General features: G+C 47.0%; 1 long non-coding RNA gene across 1 annotated transcript; it reads right to left on the reverse strand.

Annotated features, from left to right (window-relative positions):
* Window positions 1-1725: 1725 nt before the first annotated feature.
* Window positions 1726-2345, reverse strand: LOC139835276 (uncharacterized). The gene is made up of 3 exons (XR_011751067.1): window positions 2195-2345; window positions 1939-2112; window positions 1726-1836 (listed from the first exon to the last, which is right to left on the reverse strand). It is a non-coding gene; the product is annotated as an uncharacterized lncRNA (long non-coding RNA).
* Between the last annotated feature and the right edge of the window lie 9387 nt (window positions 2346-11732).

The following is an 11732-nucleotide window of genomic DNA, read 5'->3' on the forward strand; positions in this document are numbered from 1 at the left end:
ATTGCCCTCAACTTTCCGCAGTAGTATGATAATAATTGGTGGACGAGGGAGACTAGTCCAGAGACTACCCAAAGTTGATAAATCATGTTCGAGGGAAAATGCCCAAGATTTATTATCAAAATTCAAGCTAATTTCGCCGATTTTGTTCTGCCGTTCATTAGACATCATCCAACGGCCTTGGTCTCTGGGATTCGCTGCTACAGTGTCATCTACTATTTTCTACCCAATTCCAGAAACATCCATAAAGCTAGTAGATAGCTTTCCTGCTTGTTGGCCCCAACCCATTTTTTTAATCTTTTCTTCCTTATCCCCTTCGCTCATGCTAGCAGCTACTTGCAGCCATTGCTACACCAGCGAGGTGATCTCTATGATAGGCACGGTTTTAGTAAGATAGCAAGTTGTAGATAGCTAACCATGAGACACATGCCTCTCTGGTTGAGACTGAGCTCGCTCTTGTGATTGGGCTCCAATGGTCGAGGTGAGTCACAGCTGCAATGACAGAGGTTTGTGCTGAATTAATTAGCACAGAGGCGTAACTAGCACTAGATGGAGAAGGCATAGTACACATATCGGACACGAAGTCGCGTCTGGCGAGCAGCTCGCATTCACTTGCATCAGTGTGGTACAACAAAGATGATGAAGAAGGATTGGAGCTTTGAAGCACTGGTGGAAAAAAGGGCTTTGGTCGCGGTTGGCAACTGCCATTAGTCGCGGTGGCGCAACCGCGACCAAAGCTGCGCGACTAAAGGCCCCCCCCTTTAGTCGCGGTTCCTTACGAACCGCGACTAAAGGCCCGTCCACGTGGGCCGCAGGCGAGCGCCAGGGCGGAGGACCTTTAGTCGCGGTTCTTCTGGCCAGCCGCGACTAAAGGCCTCCGCAGGGTTTAGGGTTTTAGCCCCCCTCCCCCTAAATCTGGTTTCTTTTTAATTTGTATTATTTTATTTCTTTTGGGTTTTAATTCTGAAGGAGTTTCACATATTTAGGCCAACCGCGACTAAAGGCCTCCGCAGGGTTTAGGGTTTTAGCCCCCCTCCCCCTAAATCTGGTTTCTTTTTAATTTGTATTATTTTATTTCTTTTGGGTTTTAATTTTGAAGGAGTTTCACATATTCTACGATCGTATACATACATGCATATGAATGTACAATTTCAAACAAATTTGAAATTAGAACCAAAAAGAATTCAAGAGGAATATACAATATATATTCAATATCGGATCACCATATACAATATATATTCAATATCGGATGACCATATACAATTTTGAACAAGTTAGTTACAAATTCTGGTGCATATAAAGTTCTACGTCATCGTAATAGTGTTCTCCTCTAGGATCGATGACTTCCCTCGCCAACCATCCAGCTAGTTCCTCTTGAAGTGGTCGGAAGCGAGCTTCTGGACTAAGCGTCTTCCGGAGGTTATTCCTCGGGATGTTGTTCTCACACGTCCGGTCCCGCTCATTGCGGTATCTCCGGATCCTCTCACAAACATAGTATCCACATAGATTGGTCCCCGGTGGCTGAGTATCCCCGCCGTCCGCACCGCCATTTTAAAAGATAGCTCTTTTTTGAATTCACCGACCTTGGTATCTACGAACCGTCTCCAAACCCTACGAGGCAAAGAAAATTAAATAAACAAGAGAGTTATTAATTAGTTACTTGATATTAGGAAATGATGAACGAAATAGGCCGATCGATATAGAGCGCAAATGAATGAAAATAATTACTTTTGCAACATTTTTCTCATGTCGCCCCAAAGCGCCGGATCCATATTCAGAGAGTCGTGGACGAGAACTGAGGAGGTCTGAACTTTAATTACCATAAGAATCCAGTGGAACCTGCGGACACGATACATGCACAGTCATGCATAACTCATCGATTAGCCACATACCATGCATGGAGTAAACAAAAGAGAATGTGCTCAAGACAGAAACACTCACCCAAAATGGTAAGGAAATAGAATATCACTTTTCTGTTGCTGTTTTCTAATAAACCGCCACAGGTCATCCTCCACGTCGGCGGGGTGGTGTTCTAACACATGTGAATTAACGATGTGTGGGTCAATGAACCCAACATCATGGATGTTCCTTATTCGCATTTCCCGCTTCTTCATTCTGCATAATAGCGTACACAACAAGATAGTTAGGACAGTGCAGGCAATGAACGAGATGGGGTAGAAATTAATAAATCACTTACAGAACGTAGCAACTGATGATAGATTTGTCGAGGTCGCGCAGATTGAACAGCTGGAACAATTCACTCAGAGGAATTTGTACCCAGTAATGTTTGAAGTGATGCTCATATCTAACTTCCGCATAGATATAGTCTTTGGCGTTTTTATGTTTTATGTAACCCTGGGCTGGGGGGCGGCGGCGTGGGCTGACGTGAATGAGGTGTATTAGGTGAAGCACCACCGCCACCGTCACCGCCACCGCCACCGTCACCGCCACCGCCACCGCCACCGTCACCGCCACCGCCACCACCACCACCGTACGGGGGTGGACTTGTTGGCGCCTCGCCTGGAAACTTGATAAATTTCTTCTGCCATAGAATGAACTGGCGCTTGACATCTCCAAGTCTTTTCACCCCTTCAGGTGTAGCAATGTCAATGTCCAGGTTCTCAAACCCTTGGACTATCTCCTCCACCGTCACACGAGCATAGCCATCTTGAATGGGGTTGTTGTGGTGGAGTGCTCCAGGTGGTAAAGCACTGCCGATGGCTACCTTCATGGACATGTTCCCGATAGGATAATACAGATGACATGCTTTCATCTCCTTTATATCGTCCACGGGGTAGCGAGGAGGCTCCGGTGCAGTAATTTCGACCACCAGAGGCTCCGGTGCAGTAATTTCTATCGTCGGTGCACCAGCCGGTGAGGCCTCCGTGGAAGCCACGCTGCTTCTTCTCTGCTGGCTTCCGAGATCCATTGGATGATCTTCAGCATGCTGCGCCCGAGCTGCATCTCTTTCGGCGACTAGTACACTCACGGTTTTCTTCATCACATCCATTTCCGTTACCAACTTCGCCACAACATCTGCATCCCGATCCATCTTTCTCTTACGGCTTCTGTAACCGTACGGGTCATCGTTCCGGGGGAACCCTATTTTCCACGGAATGGGCCCCATGCCTCGTATACGTCCTCCGTGTTCAGGATTCCCGAGGGCTTTTGTCAGGGCGTCGTTCTCTCTGTTGAACCTGATCCTCCCCTCTTGAGCCTCCCTCATTGCCTCAATAAGCTTTTGGGTGGGTGTAATTATTTTGCCCTGATAAACACACTCCCCTGTCTCCGGGTTCAGCGATCCCCCATGCCCGTACCACCAGCTTTTGGCCCTTGGGTCCCATCCCTCCGTACAGGGACGGATTCCGCGCGCCCTCAGCTCGTTCTCCATCTTCTCCCACTTAGGCTGCCAAAAGCGATACCCTCCTGGCCCCATTTTATGATTGTACTCCTTCTTGGCCGCATTTTCCTTATATTTTTTCGATAGTTCAAGGAACTGCTCCGATTTCTTTTGCTTCACAAAATCTGGCCAATCATGATGAAGTTTCTCATATTGTCCTTTGAAATCCGAGTCTTGCCCTCGTTGACAAAGTCATGGGCTAGATTTTGCTTGTATTTCCAGAATGCGTTGGCCATCCTAGAAAGAGCGAACTGTTTGACTAGCTTGCGCCTCTTCTTGTTTTCCGCAATCTTGTTACCCTCCTCATCGTATTTGCGGTATTCCGGAGGTAGAACGAAATGTTCCATAAGCTTGTTGAAGCAATCTTTTTTTTCTCTCTTATCGACAAAAGTGAAACCAACACGTGCCTTCTTTGGCTCATTCCACTACTGGCGGGTGATCGAGACGTTGTCTCTAACAACGGCTCCGCATTGGCTGACAAACTTGGTGGCGTTCTTGCTTGGCTCCAGCGGCCTGCCGGTTTCTTCGTCGACAACATCGATGGTGCATGTTTCTCCTGCTTTCATCGTCTTGGTTGCGCCACGCTTTGACGACGTACTCGATTTTTTCGACGATCCGGCCGAGGGCTAAAATAAGAAAGAGAGTCGCGCGCGTTAGTACACACACATTTATTCAAATCAGTTAGTTGTATCACCAGACGCTCAATATGTATATATATATATATACCTCGGCGCCGGAGGTGGTTGCTACTTCCAATTGAAGATCGTCGTTTATCGACGTTTCTTCGGCATCATCTGCTTGCTGACGGCGCCCTTCATCTTCACACTCAAGGTTCAGATAAGAAGAGATATCATCTTCTTCTTCTCCGGTCGGCACATATGGAATATCGCCTTTTATGATGCCGAACATATGGTCTTCAGCGTCCGGATCATAGTTGTCCAGAATCGGGTCAGCTCTATCGTCCGCCATATGTCAGTCCTGAAAACATGTAGTCAAAACAAATTAATTAAGTGAAGAAGGGGTGGTGGCGGTGGCAAAAGGGCGGTGGCAAAAAGGAGGGGGCCGGCGAGCTGGAAGGGGTTGGGAGAGGGTGTCGCGGAAGAGCGCGAGACGGGGCGGTAGACGACGGCGTCACGGAGAGGGAGGCGTATGCGGAGGGGGCGACGAGGGCTCGCTCCCCCTCGCATACGCGCGGTGGCGGTGGTGAAAGGGCGGTGGCGAAAGGGCGGTGGCGGTGCCGAGGACACATAACCCTCGCGCGGTGGTTAAGTTATGTGTCCTCGGCGCCCTAGTGCGTGTGTGTGGCACGCCGTCCTAATGCGTGTGTGTGGCGCGCGCCCCGGCCGGCCTTCGGGCCTCCGTCTCCCCGAGATCTAGTACGTTTTATTAAGTCAAGATTTTAAGTCAAAATTATTAAGTCAAAAAAAGTCAAAATTTTAAGTCTCAAATTACAAGTCTTCTTTTAGTTTTTTAAGTCTCAAAATTTTAACTCTCAATTATTTAGTTAATTTTAAGTCTCAAATTTTAAGTCTAAAATTTTAAGTCTCAAATTTTTAAGTCTCAAATTTTATGTCTTCTTGTAGTTTTTTAAGTCTCAAATTATAAGTCTCAATTTTTAGTTAATTTTAATTTCGAAATTAACAAAAACTAAAACTAAAAAAAAAGAAAAAAAATTGGCCGGGCCGGGGCGGTATGCGCGCGCGGCGCCCTCGTGGCCGGCGCGCCTCTCTCTGGCCGGCGGCGCGCCTCTCTCTCGGCGGTGGCGCGCGCGGGGGCCCGCGCCTCTCTCTCTGCGGCGGCGCGCCGGGGGTACGTCTTGTGACGGCGGCTGCGGCGACACGGAGCGCGGCGCGGGCGGGCGGCGGGCGGTTTGGATCCTTACGGGGCTACGGCGAGCTGGTGGCGGCGGTCGATGGCGCGCGGTGGCGGCGGTCGATGGTGCGCGGCGGGTGGCGGCGGTCGATGGCGCGCGGCGGCGTCTGCGTCGAGGAGGCGTCGGCGGCGTCGTCGAGGCGCGCGGCGAAGATCGTCTCGATACACGAACGAGGCGGAGGAAGAAGGGAGCGGCGCGGCCGTTCGGCCGCGCGATATTTATAGCGGATGACCTTTAGTCGCGGTTGGGGTCACCAACCGCGACTAAAGGCTACCCTTTAGTCGCGGTTGGTGACCCCAACCGCGACTAAAGCCTTTTCGCCCCATTTGAGGTTCCCGCGGAAAATGACCTTTAGTCGCGGTTGGCCCGGCCAACCGCGACTAAAGGCTTTTTCGAAATTATTTCATTTCAGAAATGTTTAGAATACATATAATATATCAAAAAATTCATAAAAATAAAACTAATTCAATTCAAAATTTTAAAAATACATATAATATATCAAAAAATTCATAAAAATAAAACTAATTCAATTCAAAATTTTAAAAATACATATAATATATCAATAAATTCAGAAAAATAAAACTAATTCAATTCAAAATGTTAAAAATACAAATAATATATCAATAAATTCAGAAAAAAAAACTAATTCAAATAAAACTAATTCATTTCAATATGTTAAAAATACAAATAATATATCAAAAAACTAAGAAAAATAAAACTAATTCAATTCAAAATGTTTAAAATACATATAATATATCAAAAAATTCATAAAAATAAAACTAATTCAATTCAAAATCTTAAAAATACAAATAATATATCAAAAAATTCATAAAAATAAAACTAATTCAATTCAAAATCTTAAAATACAAATAATATATCAAAAAATTCAGAAAAATAAAACTAATTCAATTCAAAATTTTAAAACCCCCTCTTCCCGCCTCTTTCCGCCGACCCCCTCTTCCCTCCTCGTCTTCCCGCCATTTCTTCCCTGTCTTCCCGCCTCTTTCTTCCCGCCAATTGTTTCCCGCCAATTTCTTTCGGCCTCTTTCTTCCCGCCAATTTTTTCCCGCCAATTTCTTCCCGCCACTTTCTCCCCGCCTCTTTCTTCCCGCGTCTGTCTTCCCGCTCCCATTTTTCCCGCCATTTGTCAGTACATATAGGTAGCCCGCCTTGGCCAGCATCACATCTCTACAATCTCTCATCACTCTCTCATGGCTTCCACCGCACCCACTCTAACCTACCAGCAGGTGGAGGAGCTTTGCGCCTCGAACTACCCTTGCCCTCAGGGCTACCGCGTCCCTGCCGGCTGGAGCCTAAGCGCCGGCGGCGTGCCGGTCCCTCCCGTCCCTCGAGTGCTGCGCGCCGGGCGGCCATTACGAACCACTACTACCTCGACCTCACGCCGGAGCAGCGGATGAATCCCGTTGGCATCCCGATAACCAGCATACTTGGGACGCCTTCTTCATCAATCGGCGTGAGAGGGCGCTCGCTGTATGAGGAGGACGGTCTGCCTCCTGGAAACTTCCACGAGGCCGGCCGTCGGCTATGGTGGTACGGCCGGACTCTGCAGAGCGTCATGGACTACATCACGGCCGGCGATATCCCCCGCCTGCGCTACCCTCAGTTTGAGCCACGAGCGCCGCCCGACGACAGCGACGACAGCAGCGACGACGATGCCGGCAACTTAGAAGGCGACGACTACCAGTACAACGGCGGCGGCTATGAAGACTACGAGTATGCATATTATACGCCTAGGCAGGAGTATGACTAAATCACTCCAAATTTCATGTATGCAGGAGTATGACTTAGTCACTCCAAAATTACTGTATGAAGGAGTATGACTTAGTCACTCCAAATTTCATGTATGCATGCAGGAGTATGACTTAGTCACTCCAAATTTCATGTATCATCAGTGCTATCTCGAGTCAATTGAATCATTCGAAAATGGACACCAAACACATCACGGGTAATATAATTCACATGATTCATTCAACAAAGTTTGGTACAATAAATTATTACACATCATTTCTTCCCTTGTGTCCCTGCTTGCTTACGATTGTGCCGTATCCATGGAGCATCCTCATCATTTAACTTAATGCTTGGGTCGGTGTTCACTTTGAAGGGCGGAATTTCAGCAAACATATTATAATCTTCGACATGTCTGTCTTGTCCTCCACTCCCACGATGTTTCTTTTCCCCGAAAGAACAATGTGGCGCTTTGGATCATCGCATGATGTACCGATCGTTTTCTTATCTTTCCGTTTCCTCGATTTGCTACTCATGTCCTTCACATAGAAAACCTGAGCGACATCTTTCGCTAGGACGAATGGTTCGTCAAGATAACCAAGATTGTTGAAATCCACCATTGTCATTCCGTATTGCTTTGGTCCACCTTTACCCCACCTCCTGTTAGCTTGAACCATTTGCACCGGAACAAAGGGACCCTAAAGGAGGGTCCATAGTCAAGTTCCCATATCTCCTCTATGTAACCATAATATGTGACCTTTTGCCCATTCTCGGTTGCTGCATCAAAGCGGACACCACTGTTTTGGTTGGTGCTCTTTTTATCTTGGGCGATCGTGTAAAATGTATTCCCATTTATCTCGTACCCTTGGAAAGTCGTTATAGTCGAAGATGGTGTCTTGGCCAACATGTACAGCTGATCTACAACCTTATTGTCACTCATTAAATGTTTTCTCAACCAAGCGCCGAAAGTCTCCATGTGGGCCTTCCTAATCCAGGATTCGGGCTTCCCGGGGTTGTCCGAGCGTAAAATATTCTTGTGTTTCTCAAAGTACGGAGCAACCAAGCTGGAATTGGTCAGAGCGTGTGGTGTGCTTGATCAGAGAATGGCCGTCCATACATATCATTGATTTCCTTCCGATCGTGCCTTTTCCACTTAGTCTCCCCTCGTGCCGCGATTGAGGAAGACCAATCGGCTTAAGGTCGGGAACAAAGTCAACACAAAACTCAATTACCTCCTCATTTCCATAGCCCTTGGCGATGCTTCCTTCTGGCCTAGCACGGTTACGAACATATTTCTTTAATACTCCCATGAACCTCTCGAAGGGGAACATATTGTGTAGAAATACAGGACCGAGAATGGAAATCTCATCGACTAGGTGAACCAGGAGGTGCGTCATAATATTGAAGAAGGATGGCGGGAACACCAACTCGAAAGCGACAAGACATTGGATCACATCGTTCAGAATCGTGGTAGAACTTCTGGATTGATTACCTTCTCGAGAGATTGCATTGAGGAATGCACATAGCTTCACAATGGGCAACGAACATTTTCCGGCAGGAGCCCCCTCAAAGCAATCGGAAGCAATTGCGTCATAATCACGTGGCGATCGTGAGACTTCAGGTTTTGGAACTTTTTCTCCGCCATGTTTATTATTCCCTTTATATTGGACGAGAATCCTGACGGGACCTTCATACCGCTCAGGCATTCAAAAAAGATGACCTTCTCTTCTTTGGTCAGAGCGTAGCTGGCACGACCTTGAAACCGTTCCGGATGCCGGTCATCGTGGTCTTTCAAACTTTGCTGGTCCTGCCGTGCTTCCTTTGTATCATTTGACTTCCCATACACGCCCAAGAAGCTTAGGATGTTCACGCAAATATTCTTCGTAACGTGCATCACGTCGATTGCAGAGCGGACTTCTAGGACTTTCCAATATTCTAGCTCCCAGAATATAGATTTCTTCTTCCACATGGCTACGTGCCCGTCAGCTCCCTTCGGAACTGATTGTCCGCCATGACCCTTTCCAAAGATGACTTTCAAACCCTTGACCATAGCAAATACCTCAGCACCAGTGTGGTCCGCAGGCTTCGGCCGGTGATCTGCCTTGCCGTGGTAATGCTTGCCTTTCTTTCTTCTTGGATGACCTTTCGGAAGAAATCGACGATGCCCAAGGTACACGTTCTTCTTACAATTTGGCAAATGTACACTTTCGAGTCTCATGTAAGCAGTGCGTGCATGCATTGTATCCCTTATTTGACAAATTCCCTAAAGGTTACTAAGAGCAGGCCAATCGTTGATGGTTACGAAAAGCAACGCTCGTAGGTCAAATTCCTCTTCTTTGTGCTCATCCCACACACGGACACCAGGTCTGCCCCACAGCTGTAAAAGTTCATCAACTAATGGCCTTAGGTACACATCGATGTCGTTGCCGGGTTGCTTCGGACCTTGGATGAGCACTGGCATCATAATGAACTTCCGCTTCATGCACAACCAAGGAGGAAGGTTGTAGATGCATAGAGTCACGGGCCAGGTACTATGGCTGGAGCTCTGCTCGCCAAAAGGATTCATGCCATCCGTACTTAGACCAAATCTTATGTTCCTTGCGTCACCGCAAAATCTTTGAACTCTCTGTCGATCTTTCTCCATTGCGTTCCATCTGCGGGGTGTCTCAACTCCCCGTCCGACTTACGGTCCTCTTTGTGCCATCGCAACAACTTGGCATGCTCTTTGTTCCTGAACAGACGTTTCAACCGTGGTATTATAGGAGCATACCACATCACCTTGGCGGGAACCCTCTTCCCGGGTTTCGGCCCTCAACATCGTCACCAGGGTCATCGCCTCGATCTTATAACGCAATGCGGTGCATACTGGGCATTCATTCAAATTCTCGTATTCACCGCGGTAGAGGATGCGATCGTTGATGCATGCATGTATCTTCGTAACCTCTAAACCTAGAGGGCAGACAACCTTCTTTGCTTCGTACGTAGTGGCGGGCAACTCGTTATTCTTTGGAAACATATTCTTCAACATTTTCAGCAAGTTTTCAAATGCCGAGTCAGCTACACCTGCCTGTGCCTTCCATCTCAGCAAATCCAGTGTGCAGCCCAGCTTTTTCAGACCATCATCGCATCCGGGTACAGCGCCTTCCCGTGATCCTCTAACATGCGATCCAAATTCTCCCTCTCTTTTTCGGTTTCGCAGCGTCTCCGTGCATCAGCAATGGTCCGACCAAGATCATCAACGGGATCATCACGTGCCTCTTCTTCACCTTCCCCTTCACCTTCCCCTTCACCTTCAGCATCCTCCATGAAAGTATCACCGAAATGAGCAAGATAGCTTTCATCGATGAAATCATCCCCTTCTTCATCTTCTTCCATTATAACCCCTCTTTCTCCATGCTTGGTCCAACAATTATAGCTTGGCATGAAACCGTGCGAAGCAGGTGCATGTGAACATCTCTTGAGGAAGAGTAACCCTTCGATTCTTACATTTAACACATGGACAGATAACAAAACCCTCCTGCTTGTTCGCATTAGCCACTACGAGGAAATCTTTCAAACCCGCACTGAACTCGCCGGAGAGTCGGTTACCGTACATCCATTGTCGATTCATCTGCATTATTATAATATAAAATATATAATTAACCATCATGCATTTGTTAAACTAACTAGCTACAAACAATATAAATTAAACAATGAACTACACACACATGCACATTTTATCAACGACACATCAAAGGTTCAAGTTGCTAACCGCGATCGAGGAGGAAAAAATAAATGAGAAAGCTCAAGTGTGGCTCCAACACTTCATATCATGTTTGTTTCATGCTCTTGGGGCATTTCATCAAACACCTTATGTGCATAAGAGGAACCAAAAGCAAACCTAACACCCACTTGTGAGCTTGTGAAGAGAATGGCACCAAATGGCTAAGTGTTGGCTGCTGGATGGGTATATATAGGGGAGGGGCTTTAGTCCCGGTTGGCCTGGCCAACCGCGACTAAAGGCCTTCGGGCACCTTTAGTCGCGGTTGGCCTGGCCAACCGCGACTAAAGACCCCCCACGTGCACCGGCTGGCCACCGAGCGCCCTGGGCCCAGGCCTTTGGTCGCGGTTCTCCTCCCGAACCGCGACTAAAGGTACCATTTGTCGCGGATCCTGCAGCATCGCGACTTATGGGGCTCACCCGAAGCCTGTTTTTCCACCAGTGAAGGTAGTCAGAAAAGTTACAAAAAATAATACGTGCAAAACTTAACCTGTATAAACGCACATGCATGGATAATTTTACATTTCTGCATGAGAAAGACATGTCAATTTTCAGTACGACATGGTTTGATTTGTCAAATTTGATGCTCCTTAATGCATTTTAAGTGAAAATTACAGGTTTATTCATTATAATTGCCGATTTTTAACGTTACGTGCAGCTGACTAGCAAACTATAAGTGTGTGATTGCTTGCTTCCAAAATAAGGATATGTAATCATTTTGTATAAGGTAGTACCAATTAGTCGTTATATTGCAGAACTTAAAGAGTTTTGAGAGATTCAACTCGTTGCTACTCCATAAGAATGGTCATGTTGACAAATTTGATCCAGTGTTGAACAGAGCCAGAAACATTTCAAAAACTTGAGCATGGAAGAGGCTAGGGGTAAATGCCCCAAGGCCAGCCGAGCCTATCGTAGGTGCCGTCCCGAGGAGGAAGTACCTTAATTTGGGGCGCGCG

The sequence above is a fragment of the Lolium perenne genome, chromosome 2 (genome assembly GCF_019359855.2).
Source record: "Lolium perenne isolate Kyuss_39 chromosome 2, Kyuss_2.0, whole genome shotgun sequence".
Classification (NCBI taxonomy): Eukaryota; Viridiplantae; Streptophyta; class Magnoliopsida; order Poales; family Poaceae; genus Lolium; species Lolium perenne.